Raw genomic sequence first — 15,763 nt, forward strand, 5'->3', positions numbered from 1 at the left:
ATTCAATGGATTGTTTTCTTATTATATTTCTTATAAAATCAACTTTGTCCCTAACTGTGAATGACAATTATTTCTATAGTTCCCAGGCTTAAAGTTTGGGAGTAATTTTTGACTTCTCTATATTTTGTGACACTCGTGATAAAAAAATAAATTGACAAAGTTCTATCAGTTCTCTCTTTTTGATTTATCTGATATCTATTCCTTCTCTTCTATTCTTATTTCAGCCTCCAAGTCCATATTACTAAGACTCAAACATACTACACCTGTATTATGACAACAGTCTCCTAATTTGGTTTTTCTGAATTTAAATTTATATGACTTGAATTTATCCAATCTGATTTTTGGTCAAACATCAAAATAATCTTTTGAAAATACCATTTAGATCATGTCATTCACTGACTCAGAGAATAATAAACCGGTGAGTTGTAAGAAATCTCAGAGGTCATATAATATGCCCCATACCTGAACAAAAATCCCTTTTTCCATTTATTTGTGAAATGGTCATCCTGCCTTTATTGGAAGCCCATAGCCTTAACTTTCTTAATTGTAAAATAGGGATAATGATAGCACCTAACATATAGGATTGTTGTGAGGATAAAATGAGTTAACAAATTAAAAGCAAACTTTATAACCCTATATAAATGGCAGCTATAAATAGTATTTGGAAGTTTTTCCTGACACCAAATTTAAATTTGCCTCTTTGGATTCTCTACTAATTCTCCTAATTCTGATCTCTGGGGTCAAGTTCAACTCTTTTCTACTTGACAGCCTTTCAAATTCTTGAAGACAGGTCCAAGGGTGGGAACCTGTGAACTTGAAGCTGCATGTGGCCTTCGATGTCCTTAGGTGTGGTACTTTGACTGAATTCAAGTTTTACAGAACAAATTCTTTTGTTAAAGGAGTTTGTTGTGTGAAGTTTGGATTCAAAGGGCCACACTTGAGGACCCAGACAGCCACATGTGACCTTGACACCACAGGTTTTCCATTCCTGTAATAAACTTAGACCCTTCCAAAGTCTTTCCTTCTCCAAGCTGATTATTCCTAGTCCCTTCACATGATCCTTGTATTACATAGTCCTTTTATTACATAGTCTTGGGGCCCTCAATTATTGTGATTGCATCCCATTTGATGCTGTCTTGTTTATTAATGGCTTTCTTCTCTAAAATGTGGTACCTAGAACTAATTGCAGTACTCCAAATATGATCTAACTAAAATGAATCCTAGTAGGGCAATTTGCTCTTTAATCCTTAATACTATACCTTTTCTAATTCAACCCAACATTTCCTCAGTTATCTTGACTGCCATTGCATCATTGTTTCATATTGCAGGTGCTAAAATCTTCACATATTTTCAGATGACCTACATATCTATACCTCTTCCATCTTGTACATATGAAGATAACAGTTTCAGTACAAGCACAAGATTTTGTTCTTTGTTCACACTTGTGATTTCATTGGTCTAGGAAACCCCCTCCTCAATGCAGATCCAAATTCCTTCCCAACTTAAAAACTTATATAATTGTTCAAGGCACTTTGTGGGAGTTGGCCAGAAGACTAGAATTCAAGTCTTCCTGACTCCTACTGGATCTTATCCACCAAGACATGTTGCATCTCAAGACTGCAGTTTATTTCTATTACATATAATCTTATATTCATACCAGGATTTTATCTATTCACTCAGGAAAAAAAGAAAAAAAACATTGATCAATGCAGTGACCAACTATGATTTAAAAAGACTGATGATATTCACATCTTGACAGAAGACTTGAAAAACTCATGTATCAGAACCAGTCCTACATTTTGGGACATGGGCAGCATGAGAATTTGTTTGTCTAACTACGATTATTTACTAAAAGAATTTTTCTCTCTTTTCTTCACTCTTCTTTCCCTTCCCCTTTCTTCCCCTTCCTTCCCCACTCCTCTCATCTCCTTCTATCTTCTCCTCTCTTGGTATAATGGGGGAGACAACATGCAAATGATTAAGAACAACTATAACATATGTAAGATAAATGGGAGAAAAACAAGAAAGAAGACGCTAGGATTAAAGAGAATCACGAAAAGGTTCTTGGAGAAGGTGTGATTAGAACTGGCACTTGAAGGGAACCCAAGAATCCCAGAAGTTCATATGTAGAGAGAGGATTCCAAGAATGGTAGAGAGCCAATGAAAATGCAGTCAGGTGATGGAACCTATTGTTCAAGGATGAACAAGGTGACTAATGTCACTGGATCGCAGTTTGGAGTGAGAGGAAGGAGTGAAGTGTAAGAGGACTTAGAAAGGTAGGGAAGGCAGGGTATGAGAGGGCTTTGAATTACAAACATAGCATTTTATATTTGACTCTGGAGGTGATAGGGATTTATTGGAGGTATTGAATTGGGAGGTACATGGCAAGAGTTATGCTTAGGAAGGTAACTTTGACAGGTGAGTGGAAGGTGAACTGGAGTCAGGAGAGACTTGAGATAGGGAGGTGTGAGGAAGAGAAAATAATTACTTGTTATTTGAAAAAAATGTCATGTTAAGCAAAAATCAAGGTAAGACAAAAGGAAGTTTGTTAGTCTGGCATGGGCTGTTCTTGATGAAGCCATATTGCCTCTTCGTGATCACCCTTTCCTTTTCTAGTTGCTCCCTAGCCATCTTTTTATAAATAGGTTCTAGTATTTTGCCAGGAATCAGGCAAGTTTACTGGTCTATTGTTTGCAGATTCTATTATTTTTCTTTTTTTTAAAAAAAATCACATGGGGGCGGAGCCAAGATGGCGGAGTGAAAGCAACGACTCACCTAAGCTCCTGGAAAAACTCCTCTGGATATCTCTGGGGGGAGAGTCTGACCAGACTTTGGAGGTGTAGAATCCAGTGGGTGACGGACTTTGACGGATTCGGAGCCCAGGCTGGACCGGAGGGTCCACGGGAGGGATGTGTTCCGCGGGGGTAAGACCCCGGCGCACAGCGCAGCGCGGTCAGCGCGGCAGGGCGGAGGGGACCAGAGGAGCCCGAGAGTGGCAGGCGAGACCAGCGGAGCAGGAGATAAGCCAGGCCGAGCCGGTGAGAGCCGCTGAGTGCCAGACATCAGCGCAGCAGCCCTTGAGATCTTCAGCCTGAAGACGGACTTCGGTGGGTCACTACTTGAACTTCCAGGAACTGGGATGGCAGAGTGATCAGTAAGTGCTCTCTCCTCCCCCCTGATGATCGTGAGGGAACCATAAAATTCTTCCCCAGATTAATCCTGGATCAGCGGGAACAGCAGAAGGGGGCGGGTGGTCTCATAACACCAGAGGCTGGAAAAGTGGCAAGGGGGGATTCTTCCTACTGTGGCGGAGGCGATCTGGAGGGACAGATGACCCAGGGCAGAGAAAATTCGCACTGAGACCCAGGCAAGCCTCAGAGCCGGGAGATGAGCCCCAGGAGGGGCGGGAACACGTGTTAGCTTCTAGGTGTGCCCCAGCCCTCCAGGGGAAAAGGGAAGACAATAGGGAAGCTGGGATCACCATCTCCTGACCTTGCCTTTGCCTCAAGTCAGCTGAGGAGATATTCTGAGACCAGACCACCCCTCCCACACACCTAACAAGCTAACTCCAGGGTTGATCTGGGAAACAAAAAACAAAAGCCTGCTTTTAGCCTAGACACACATCAGCTCAACTTAAAGATCTGTACCTTCTGACTGAAAGAACCAAAAGCTACAACACTGAGCCAACATCATGAATTGGAAAAAGCAGACGAAAAGTGAAAAAAGCATAGAATCTTTCTATGGGGATAAGGACCAAAACACAAACACCAAAGAGGTTAGGGCTGAGACTGTACTTCCATTTGAACCCTCAGATGGGACTATGAATTTCTCGCAAGCACAACTAGATTACCTGGAACGTCTGAAGAAGGATATAAAAGAAAAACTGGCCAATGATTTTAAAACTATAAAAAAAGAATTCACTGATGAGAACATCACCCTGAAAAAGAAAACTGAAGAAATGGAAAAGGAAGTTCAAAAATTAACTGGAGAGAATAATTCCCTAAAAGGAAGAGCTAATCAAATGGAAAAGGAAACCCAAAACCTAATTGGGAAAATTGATCAGATGGAAAAGGAAACCCAAAACCTAACTGGGAAAATTGGTCGAATGGAAAAAGAAGTACAAAAATTAAATGGAGAAAATAGCTCCTTAAAGGGAAAAATCGGTCAGATGGAAAAGGAGATGGAAAAGCTAACTGAAGAAAACACTACGATGAAGATTAGAATTGGACAAGTAGAAACTAATGACTCAATGAGGCAACAAGAATCAGTCAAACAAAATCTAAAGAATGAAAAGATAGAAGAAAATGTAAAATATTTAATTGGAAAAACAACTGACCTGGAAAATAGATCCAGGAGAGAAAATCTAAGAATTATTGGCCTGCCAGAAACCCATGATGAAGAAAAGAGTCTGGACAATATCTTCCAGGAAATCATCAAGGAAAACTGTCCAGAAGTACTAGACTCAGAGGGCAAAATAGTCATCGAAAGACTCCACCATTCCCCTCCCGAAAGGGATCCCAAACTCAAAACCCCAAGAAATATAGTTGCCAAATTCCAGAGCTATCAAGTGAAAGAGAAAATACTACAAGCAGCCAGAAAGAAACAATTCAAATATCAAGGACACACAGTCAGGATCACACAGGACCTTGCAGCATCTACATTAAAAGATCGAAAGAATTGGAACCCAATATTCCGTAAGGCAAAGGAGTTGGCACTTCAACCAAGGATCAACTACCCAGCAAAGTTCAGCATAACATTTCAGGCAAGGAGAAAGTCATTCAACGAAATAAGGGATTTCCAGAGCTTCCTGACCAAAACACCAGAACTCAATAGACAATTTGATCTTCAAATGCAGGTCTCCAGAGAATCATAAAAAGGTAAACAGAGGGGAAAAAACAAAAACAAAAACTTGCTACTCAATTAGGGCAAACTGTTTACCTCCCTATAAGGGAAGATGATACCTGTTAATCTTGAGAACTGTGCAGCTATTATGATAAAAGGGATATATGTAGAGGGAACGGGCATAAAGTAAATGATGTCATGTCAAAAATATGATTTAAGTATGAGAAGGGAATGTAATAAGAGGTGTGGAAAGGGAGAAGCAGAAAATGGCAAATTATATCACAGGAAGAAGTACAAAACTATAGTAGAGGGAAGGAGGGGAGGGAGATGAGCATTGTTTGAGAGGTACTCTCATCTGATTTGTTCAAAGGAGGGAACAATAATCTTAAGTAGATAAGCCTAACTAGCTCTATAGGTAGTAGGAGGGGAAGGGGGAAGAAAGGGGAGGGTGGATAAAAGGGAGGAAAGAAGCAATAAGAGTAAAGGGGACTAAAAGGGAGGGGGGTCAAAAGAAGGAGGGGAAGGCTGCAGGAGGAGGGGGAGAAAAGTGAATACTATTGAGGAGGGGAAGGGAGACGGGAGAGCTAAAAGCACAAATGGTGGGAAAGAGGTTGGAGGGAAAAACACAGATTGTAATCATAACTGTGAATGTGAATGGAATGAACTCTCCCATAAAATGGAGACGGATAGCAGAATGGATTAAAAGCCATAATCCAACAATATGCTGCTTACAAGAAACACATTTCAAATGGGGGGATACACATAGGATAAAGGTCAAAGGATGGAGCAGAATATATTGTGCTTCAGCTCATGTAAGAAAGGCAGGAGTAGCAATCCTAATCTCAGACAAAGCAAAAGCAGAAATAGATCTAATCAAAAGGGATAAGGATGGAAACTATATCCTGCTAAAAGTCACCATAGACAATGAAGCAATATCATTACTAAACATGTATGCTCCAAGTGGTATAGCATCCAGATTCTTAGAAGAGAGGTTGGGGGAGTTGAAGGAAGAAATTGATAGCAAAACTATACTAGTGGGGGACCTCAACCTCCCCCTCTCTGAACTCGATAAATCCAACCTCAAAATAAACAAGAAAGAGGTTAAGGAGGTAAATAAAACTCTGGATAAGGTAGATATGATAGATCTTTGGAGAAAATTAAATGGGAATAGAAAGGAATATACCTTTTTCTCAGCGGTACATGGAACATTTACAAAAATTGACCATGTACTAGGACATAAAAATCTCACAATCCAGTGCAGAAAGGTAGAGATAATCAATGCATCCTTTTCAGATCATAATGCATTAAAAATTACATGTAATAAAAGGCCATGGAAAGAGAAACCAAAAATCAATTGGAAACTAAATAATCTAATTCTAAAGAAGGGTTGGGTTAAAGAAGAAATCATAGAAACAATCAACAATTTCATTCGAGAGAATGACAATAGTGAGACAACATACCAAAACTTATGGGATACTGCAAAAGCAGTTATTAGGGGAAGTTTTATATCTCTGAATGCTTACATAAATAAAATAGAGAAAGAGGAGATCAATGACTTAGGCTTGCAGTTGAAAAAGCTAGAAAAAGAACAAATTGAAAATCCCCAAGTAAATACCAAATTAGAAATACTGAAAACCAAAGGAGAGATTAATAAAATTGAAATTATGAAAACTATTGAATTAATAAATAAAACCAATAGTTGGTTTTATGAAAAAACTAATAAAATTGATAAACCTTTGGTCAATCTGATTAAAAAAAAGAAAGAAGAAAACCAAATTACTAATATTAAAAATGAAAGGGGTGAACTCACCTCCAATGAGGAGGAAATTAAAACAATAATTAGAAACTACTTTGCCCAACTTTATGCCCACAAATTCGATAATCTAAACGAGATGGATGAATATTTTAAAAAATACAAATTGCCCAGATTAACAGAAGAGGAAGTTGATTACTTAAACAACCCCATCTCAGAAAAAGAAATTGAACAAGCCATCAATGAACTCCCTAGGAAAAAATCTCCAGGGCCAGATGGATTCACAAGTGAATTCTATCAAACATTTAAAGAACAGTTAATTCCAATACTACATACACTATTCTTGAAAATTGGGGAAGAAGGAGTCCTCCCAAATTCTTTCTATGATACAAATATGGTTTTGATACCCAAACCAGGAAGAGACAAAACAGAGAAAGAAAATTATAGACCAATTTCCCTAGTGGTCTTTCTTGAACAATATATCATATCATGTTCTCTCTTCCTTCATCCTACTCCAATTTTGGCTACAATGGAAGAAGGAGCACTGAATTTGGAATAATTGGACTTGGAATGAAATGGTAGCTATAATTTACCTTATGGAATGACACACTGGATGTGGAGTCTGGCAGATATGAACTCAAATCCTCCTTCATACACTTAATAATTGTCTGTCCCTAAGAAAGTAACTCAGCTTCTGTTTTGCTATCCACAAAATCAGAATATTAATAGTACTCGCTTCAAAGGTTTATTATAAAGATCATTTGAGATGGTTAGATGGCATAGCAGATATAGCCCTGGATGTGTAGTTAAGAACATCTGAGTTCAAATGCAGCCTCATTCATTTGCTGTCTGACTCTGAGCATATCATTTAATTTTTTTTCAAAAAAAATATTTTATGAATTAATGAAAAATTAATCAAGTAAAATCAGAACCATGCATCCAATGACCATAATAACATAAGGGGCAGGAGAAACACTCTAAAAGGCAGCAGCAATTCAGTGAAAGCAACTCTCAAACTGGATTTCAGAGAACTGGAGATGAAACCTGGGTCTCTCCTTTTCACCGAGATGTGCAGACCTGCAGCACGCAATTGAGCAAATCACTTAAATTCTGCTTGCCCTGGCTTACTCTTTAGTAAAATAGGGATGATTTTTCTTCTTCTTCTTCTTTTTCTTATAATGATATTCTTATTATTATAATGATATTGTCCAATATCTGTCACAGTGCCTGAAATAAATCATGTACTCATTGATTGCTACTTACTCTATCTGGGATCTTGGGCAAGTCTCTAATTTCTCTGTCCCAATTTATTCATCTGTAAAATGTGTCTGTCTTTTTAATCCAGGTGTTCTTAACCTGGAGTCCATGAACTTTTGTTTTTAATATTTTGATAAATATATTTTAAAATGGCTTACATTTTGATCCTATATATATAAATTCTACATAATTCTATTTTTTTATGAATTAAATTACATAGTTTTTACCAGATTCCCCAAGGGGTGTAATATTAAGTGACCTTGTTCTAAAGGCTCTAAGATTACTTCAACTTCAAATCCAGAATGAAATGATTCTTAACGAATGATCTATCTTCAAACAAAAGAAAAATACAACTGTACTAAGCATTGTGTTAGTGATTGGGGACTCAAGCACAAATAATGAAACATCCTTTAGTGGCAGGGATTGTGGTGGTTCTTTAGTCATTTTCAGTTGTGTCTGACTCTTCATGATGCCATTTTCTTGGCAAAGATGCTGGAGTGATTTGCCATGTCCATCTCTAGTTCATTTTATGGATGAGGAAATTGAGGCAATTGGAGTCAAGTGACTTGCCCAGGGTCACACAGCTAGTAAATGTCTGAGGCCAGATTTAAATTCAGGTCTTCCTGACTCCATGCCTAGTGCTCTCTCCACTGTACCTTTACCTGTCTGTATTTGCAGGGAAATTTTATTCTAACAGAGGAAACAACAAAAACAAATAAAAAGATACACTGTAGCATAAATATAAAGTTGATATATGCATACACATATATAATAGTTCAATACAAGGTAGTTTGTGAAGGAAAAAGCTAGCAATGGGAATAATTAGGAAAGGCACACACTGAAGATGTGATAGAGTAGGAAGAAACCAGGGGACATATTATTATGGAGAGAATGAGATTGAGGAGAGAGGTTTTTTTCACTAGTGTTGGTCTGTTTACAAAAAAACCCCCCAAAACAAAAAAAACCATACCGGTGAAAGTGTTTTCATCTCTGCCTCCCCAACAACTGCAAGACTCTAGTGCTGTGGTCCTTCTACTGTCTCCCCAAACAACTCAAACACTGCTCTTAGATAAGATGAAATGCATAAATGCATGGCAGAGCCTGAAGGAGGACATCTCTCTGGAGGTGGTCACCAAATTTAAAAGTTACATTTCAGCATCCTGAGTCTCAGGGAATTCTTCCCTTACAGAAAAAAGGACACAGGATGGTGAGAGGACTGTAAAGTATGCCATACAAGGGTTGATTTCAGAAAGTGGACATTTTAGTTTTCAGAAGAGGAACAGGCAAAATGGTGGCTGTGTTCCAGTGTTTTAAGAGCTATCTTATGGACAGCCAAGGAGACTTGCTCTCTTTGTTCTGGGAGGTAGAATAGGAAACAAGCAATGACTGGGGCAGGGTAGTTGAAGAAAGGCATTTTTGAGTTCATATGAAGAAAACTAAAAAAAAAAATACTTGGAGCTCTCTGAAAGTAGGGTGATCTTTCTCACGAAGGAGTAGAGCCCTTTCACTGGAGGTGCTCCAGAAAAAGAAATTGATGATTGTTTTTAAGTGATTTTCTGGCCAGTTTCACTAGACAATTTCCGGGGTTCCATAAAGCTCTTAGATTCTTCGGTTCCTTTTTGTCCCACCACCCTCTCTTCTCTCTTTTTCTCCCCAAACTTTCATGACTGTTTCTTTAATGTATCCTTTCTCTAGCCTGTAGGACAAGTTCTAAGTAGCCTTTATCTCTATCAAGGTAATTGTACTCATATTCTCATCCAGAGATTCTAAGTCTCTGAATTTTTGTTGCTCCAGGAACATTTTGATATTCAGAGTAGGGGGATCACCTTTTTTCGTGGAGATGGTAATGTGGTATTGAGAGACGAAATGAGATAGATATCTCTTCAGGTAGTGCCTCTTTAGTAAAGACAAGCCTGGGAGATGTAGTGAAGCACAGTTATCTTCAGCACTTGGCTCTGGCAATGTGGAATGGGTAAAGGGTAGTAAAGAATAAATCCAAGCCTTTACGGAATGTTACCTAATACAGAACTCTTTCTTTTCATGGGTATATTACTATATATTATAAAGATTAACCTATACTCTGCTCTGGGAGAAAAAATTAAAAATGGCATTACTTATAGAAACCAGAAACTCAGTGAGAAGAATACAACTATGTCTTTCGTTTGGCTGAGGAAATGTGGTACTAATTATAGCTATTAATGAAAATTTTGTCATTCATGGCTAATTGTTAGACACACAAGGACTTCATGTATATTATAATTACTATAATATCAATATGACATGTATCAATCATATATGCAGTTTTTACATATGTATGCAAACATGCAAGAATTGTATGTCATATATTTGTGTATGCTTATATACCCATACAATTCAAACACACACATGTATATCCAATATATGTGTATGCATATATGTGTGTGGGTATACATATATATATACACATACGTATATATGTACACACATACATATACATACAATACACACACGAGTATATATCATTAATTCAGGCTTCTTATTTTTGCATACTTCAACAAAAGGTCATTCATTTCTCTATGAATGCACAGTCTTTTGTTCATCTATGATATTTATTTAATCTACATGCTGAGTAAATTTTATTGCAAATTGATTTTAAAAAGCATGTATTCCTTGTGCTAGGCACTGAACTAAACTTTACTGATTCAGAGGAATGTATGTAAGATAGTCCCTTCCCTCAGGGAGCTTAAATTCTAATGAAGAAAGACAAAATGAAAAAGAAAGTAAGAAAAAAAAAAAGGAAGTCCCAGGAGCTGAGATCACTAGTTCTGGTGAGAGAGGGTTTAAAAGGGTGGCTTTAGTGGAATTGGAATAGTCTGGAAAGGGCATGCAAAGGATATGGTGTACTCTTCGGGCAGATAAACAAGGGCCCACCTCTTAGAGGTTAAGATCCTGAGGGGTAAAGTCCAGTTTTAGTTGGAAAGGATTGAGGAAGATGGATGAATTGGATATTTTATGCATGATTTTTTTTCTTTTTACATCACTGTCTTTCCAACAACCATACTCTCTATGCCCCTTCCCATAATATCCTTTGTAATAAAGACAGACACTTCTGCAAAACAAATGAAGATATTTATATACCATGTATGACAGCACATATAACATTCTGATAATCCACTGTGGTATGTTGTGTTGTTAGGACTCTGGAATTAAGAAGAGATAATGCATTTGTCTGAGTCCTGAAGCTGTTTAGTGTCCCTTTACACTTTGGTCATGGAAAATATAGTGTTTCCATTTCTGCTTTCTTCACTGCATCATTTGTTACCAATATTTCTAAATTTTTATTACTGTGCCTGAAGCACAATACTATTCCATTATATTCTTATCCCACAATTTAGCCATTCCTCAATTGGTGAGCACTGACTTTGCTTCAACCATGAATATTTTAGTGTATGTGGGAGTTTTCCCTTGTCTTTGACCTCCTTAGCCTATATGCCTAATATTGGTGGATGAAGCCTATGAATGACTTCATGAGTTTTCTCACATTCCAAATTGTTTTGAGAAATGGTCAGAGAAATTCATAATCTTACTTATGTCTTTCTTCAGCCCTTCAATCATGATCTCATTTTTTTGTTCATCTTTTGCATTTGGGATGTGTGTGTGTGTGCGTGTGTGTGTGTGTGTGTGTGTGAATTACTTCAATCTGAATATTTCATCAAGTTGATGAATGTGAAGTACATTTAAGTGAATTGATGAATAGTTAAAATGCAGTAGACTCTATCTGAACAATCTTAGGATATCAACAGAAGGACCTTCTTCCCCTCCTATTACTAAAGTTGAATTAGGGAATCTGTGTGGTATAACACATAAATACTGACTCTGCAATGGAACATTTGGGTTCAGATCCTTCCTCTGACTCTTATCTCTGTAACTCTGGGCAATCCATTTAACTTTCATAGAGCTCAGTTAATTCATCTTTAAGAAGGGGTAGCAGTGTGTGGATTAGATGGCCTCTGAGATCCCTTTCAGCTCTAAATCTATGTTCCTATGACTCCTCACATAGGAGTCAGGAGGGACATGTATTTAGCATCAGTTTTCACTTGACTTTCTATAAACATAAAAAAGACTTACAGCCTGTTGGGCTTACTCAACATTTGATGGATGAAACAATTTCTGAGGGATTACAAATGACTGATATCCCTGAAAAATTAGAAGGCTTTTTGTATACAGAAATGGTATTATCCATGTGGCTTAACTAAAAGTACATGAAGCATTGATTTGAGGAGTATTTTTTCTCCTATTTTATCAAAGACAGAGATTCCTTCATTGCTGTCCGTGGTCATCTTGTCTTTGTTTATTCCATAAAAGCAGTGAATAGTATTTGGGACAAATTTATTCATAAAGAACAAAAGTAACTCCTTGAAAAAGCTACATAGGTTATCAATCCTCATCCCTGAATGGATTTTACATGCCTGGTATTTTGCTTAGCAATTTCTCCCAGTGGTATGGAATTGTAATTACCTACAGCTTCTATAGAAAAAAAATGAAGTGGTATTAGACAATAGGGTTAAGATTAAAGGCTTATCTTGAAATAGAAGCATGACATAGTGGGCAGAAAACTAATTGGATTCAGCAAGTCTTGGATTCAGATCTTGCCTCTGACATTTGCAAGATGAATGAACTTGGGTGAATATAGCAGCAAACTCCTTGGCATACCCAGGATGACCTGTTATCACAGGTTCTTAGATCTGCTTTTCCAAGAAAGCAAATTAAAAGGGGTCAACAATCTTCTTTAACTACATATGCCAAGAGAGAAAATATAAGCAGAGAAACAAAGACCAACAGACAGGGCCTCTGACCATCTGGCCATAAGCAATGTATCCATCACAGATCATATACATATATATATATATCTATACATATATCTATATCTATATCTATATCTATATATATATATGTATCCAGAACTTTGTGACCCAGTGCCTCATTATAATTAGCAAAAGGTGTGGACCTTCTTATAAAACATGCCCCCCCAATCAAGCTTCCCTTAATGGGCTTCATTTAAGTCCTATTAATGGGTAGGGAAGATCTTTAATGCTCATTAACATAAAGCTCACTAACATTACAGTGAGTGACAAACTGATATTTTGGCTATTTTCTTCCCTGCTACTGCTCCATCCTCTTAAACAAAACTTCAAATACCATGCCTAGGAAGAGTTATGACACAGCTCTGAACTATCTGGAGCTATGAAGCCTTTTCATCATTCATTTTATATTCTGTCCCCTTGATTAATAATCTCACTTCACTCTCATTTTCTGTCTCTTGTTCTAAGAACTGTAATCAAATACCTATAACCATTGCTTCTGGAAATTGCGTGTCAATGATTGTTCCACTCATTGTGCTTTGTATTTTTCCAGATTAAGACATGACTTCACTTGTTCATCACTACTCCCCTTTTAGTGTTGTCTCCTTCATTAGATAGCTAGAGCATATCCTAATATCATGCAATGTACCATGCACTGTGTTAAGGAATGGGGGTCCAATTACAAATAATTCCTCCAAGAGTTTGCATTCAAATAACAGAAGATTTATACAAAAACGTACAAAGGGAGTGGGGAACATATCCATGGAGAAGGGGAGTGGGTGTATCTTTAAGCTCTGGGAGGACTGAATCTGATTTAACCTTTGTGTTTTCCTGTGATTAGCATAATGCTTCTTACAAAGTAAGTACTTAATAAATGCCTATTTATTCATCCACCCAGCATCATATTCCATAAAATGGGTATAATGACTGATATGAAATTTAAGGTATGTAGATATTTAATGCATGTGACCTTGAACACATCACTTAATCTCTCTAAGCCTCATTGCAGTATAGGATAATAATAGCACTCACCCTATAGGGTTGTTGTGAGGATTAGATAGTATTATGAAGGGAAGAGAAAAGGAACAGGCATTTATTAACCTCTTCTATGGGCCAATCACTGAGCTAAGTGCTTGACCAATGATCCTCTCAATAACCTTGAGGTAGGTGGTATTATTTTACAGTTGAGGAAGTTGAAGCAAACAGAAGTTGTGACTTACCCAAAGTCACATAGATAGTAAGTTGTATGAGCAAGAACCCTATAGGTATATAGGGTGTATAGGTGTATAGGTTCTTAGATCTGCTTTTCTAAAAGGAAAGCAACTTTTGAGGTGTCAAAAATCTACTTTAATCAAGCACATATATCATTCACTTAGTTCAGGGGGAAAAAAGTCAGCACCCTAAACTTCAGAGAAAATACAAACAGAAATTACAAGCAGAAATTATAAACAAAAAGACCAACAGACAGGGCTTCTAGCCATAAGCAATATGTACATTACAGATCAACAGACAGATCCAACTCTCTGACCATTACACACATACATAGTTGCCAGAGAGAGAAGCACCAACATCAGGAATTTCAAAGCCAGGGGGCCTCCTTAACGACTACCCAGAGTTTTATCTGACCAAATGACCTTTTTCTAATGAGTGAGTCCCAAAGCAAAACCTCACCTCACAGTATTTATATACTTTTCAGAGCAAGAGTTCATGATGCTCTGACCCAGTGCCTCAATAGAAATTAACAAAAGGTACTTGAAGCCTATTGATGGGTAGGAAAAATCTTTAACTCTTCCCTCTACCCACCATAAACCTTATATTAACATTACATAAGTATCTGAGGTCAAATCTGAACTCAAGCCTTTCTGACTCATCTCTCTGATTCTGTTTCCTCATATATAAAAAGAGGTGGTCCTGTCCAGTTCACCAATCATGATGCTTGACGATATTTTTGTCCATATTTAAATTTCTCCTTTTAGGCATTCAGTGACTATCTTTGGGAGTGCCAAGTATTGTAATATATATGTATATTAGTATAACTAATATATGGGTATATATATATGTATATGTCACATGTATACATACATACATACATGCAAACATATACATACACACAGATACATAAAGGAAACAAAAGTAAGAATTTCAGAACATGTGTATCCCTCATAATGCTGTTTTGGGCAGTAAATATATGGAGGAAATATTGACAGTGATTAATCTCCTTCAAAGATAGATGCTCCCTGGATTCCAAACATTACATATATATATATATATATATATATATGTAATTAAGATAAGTTTAGTGCTTATTTTAAGTCATCCCCAACAGAAAAAAGTGTATAATCATACTCAGCTTTATTTTAAACAAATGGCAAGTATAGGATGTGGTGATCAATAGGGAACTGTAGATCTTATGTAATATTTTATTTTCCACCAACTATATGTAAAATAATTTTTAACATTCATTTAAAAATTTTTTTCTCCTCTCCCAACTGCATTGAGAACATAAACAATTTTGTATGATTGTACAAAACATATTTCCATATTACTCATGTTGTGAAAGAATACACAGACTCCCCCTTCAAACAAAACAAAACAAAGACAGTTTTAAAAAGTATGCTCTGACCTGCATTCAGACACCATCAGTTCTTTCTGTGGAGATTGATAGCATTTTTCATCATAAATCCTTTGAAATTGTTTAGGACCACTATATTGCTGAGAATATATTCATAGCTGATCATCATACAATATTGCTATTACTATGTATACTGTTCTGGTTATGTTTACTTCATTTTGCATCAGTCCATTTAAATCTTCCTGGGTTTTTCTAAGAGCATCCTACTCATCATTTCTTTTTTTTTTTTTTTTTTTTTTTTTTTATCTGAAAATGTCTGTTTTATTTTATTTTTTTTTTTATTAAATTTATTTATTTAACTTTTAACATTCATTTTCACAAAATTTTGGGTTACAAATTTTCTCCCCTTTTATCCCCTCCCCCCCAAACACCAAGCATTCTAATTGCCCCTATGACCAATCTGCTCTCTCTTCTATCATCCCTCTCTGCCCTTGTCTC

This window comes from Notamacropus eugenii, chromosome 6 (genome assembly GCF_028372415.1).
Source record: "Notamacropus eugenii isolate mMacEug1 chromosome 6, mMacEug1.pri_v2, whole genome shotgun sequence".
NCBI lineage: Eukaryota > Metazoa > Chordata > Mammalia > Diprotodontia > Macropodidae > Notamacropus > Notamacropus eugenii.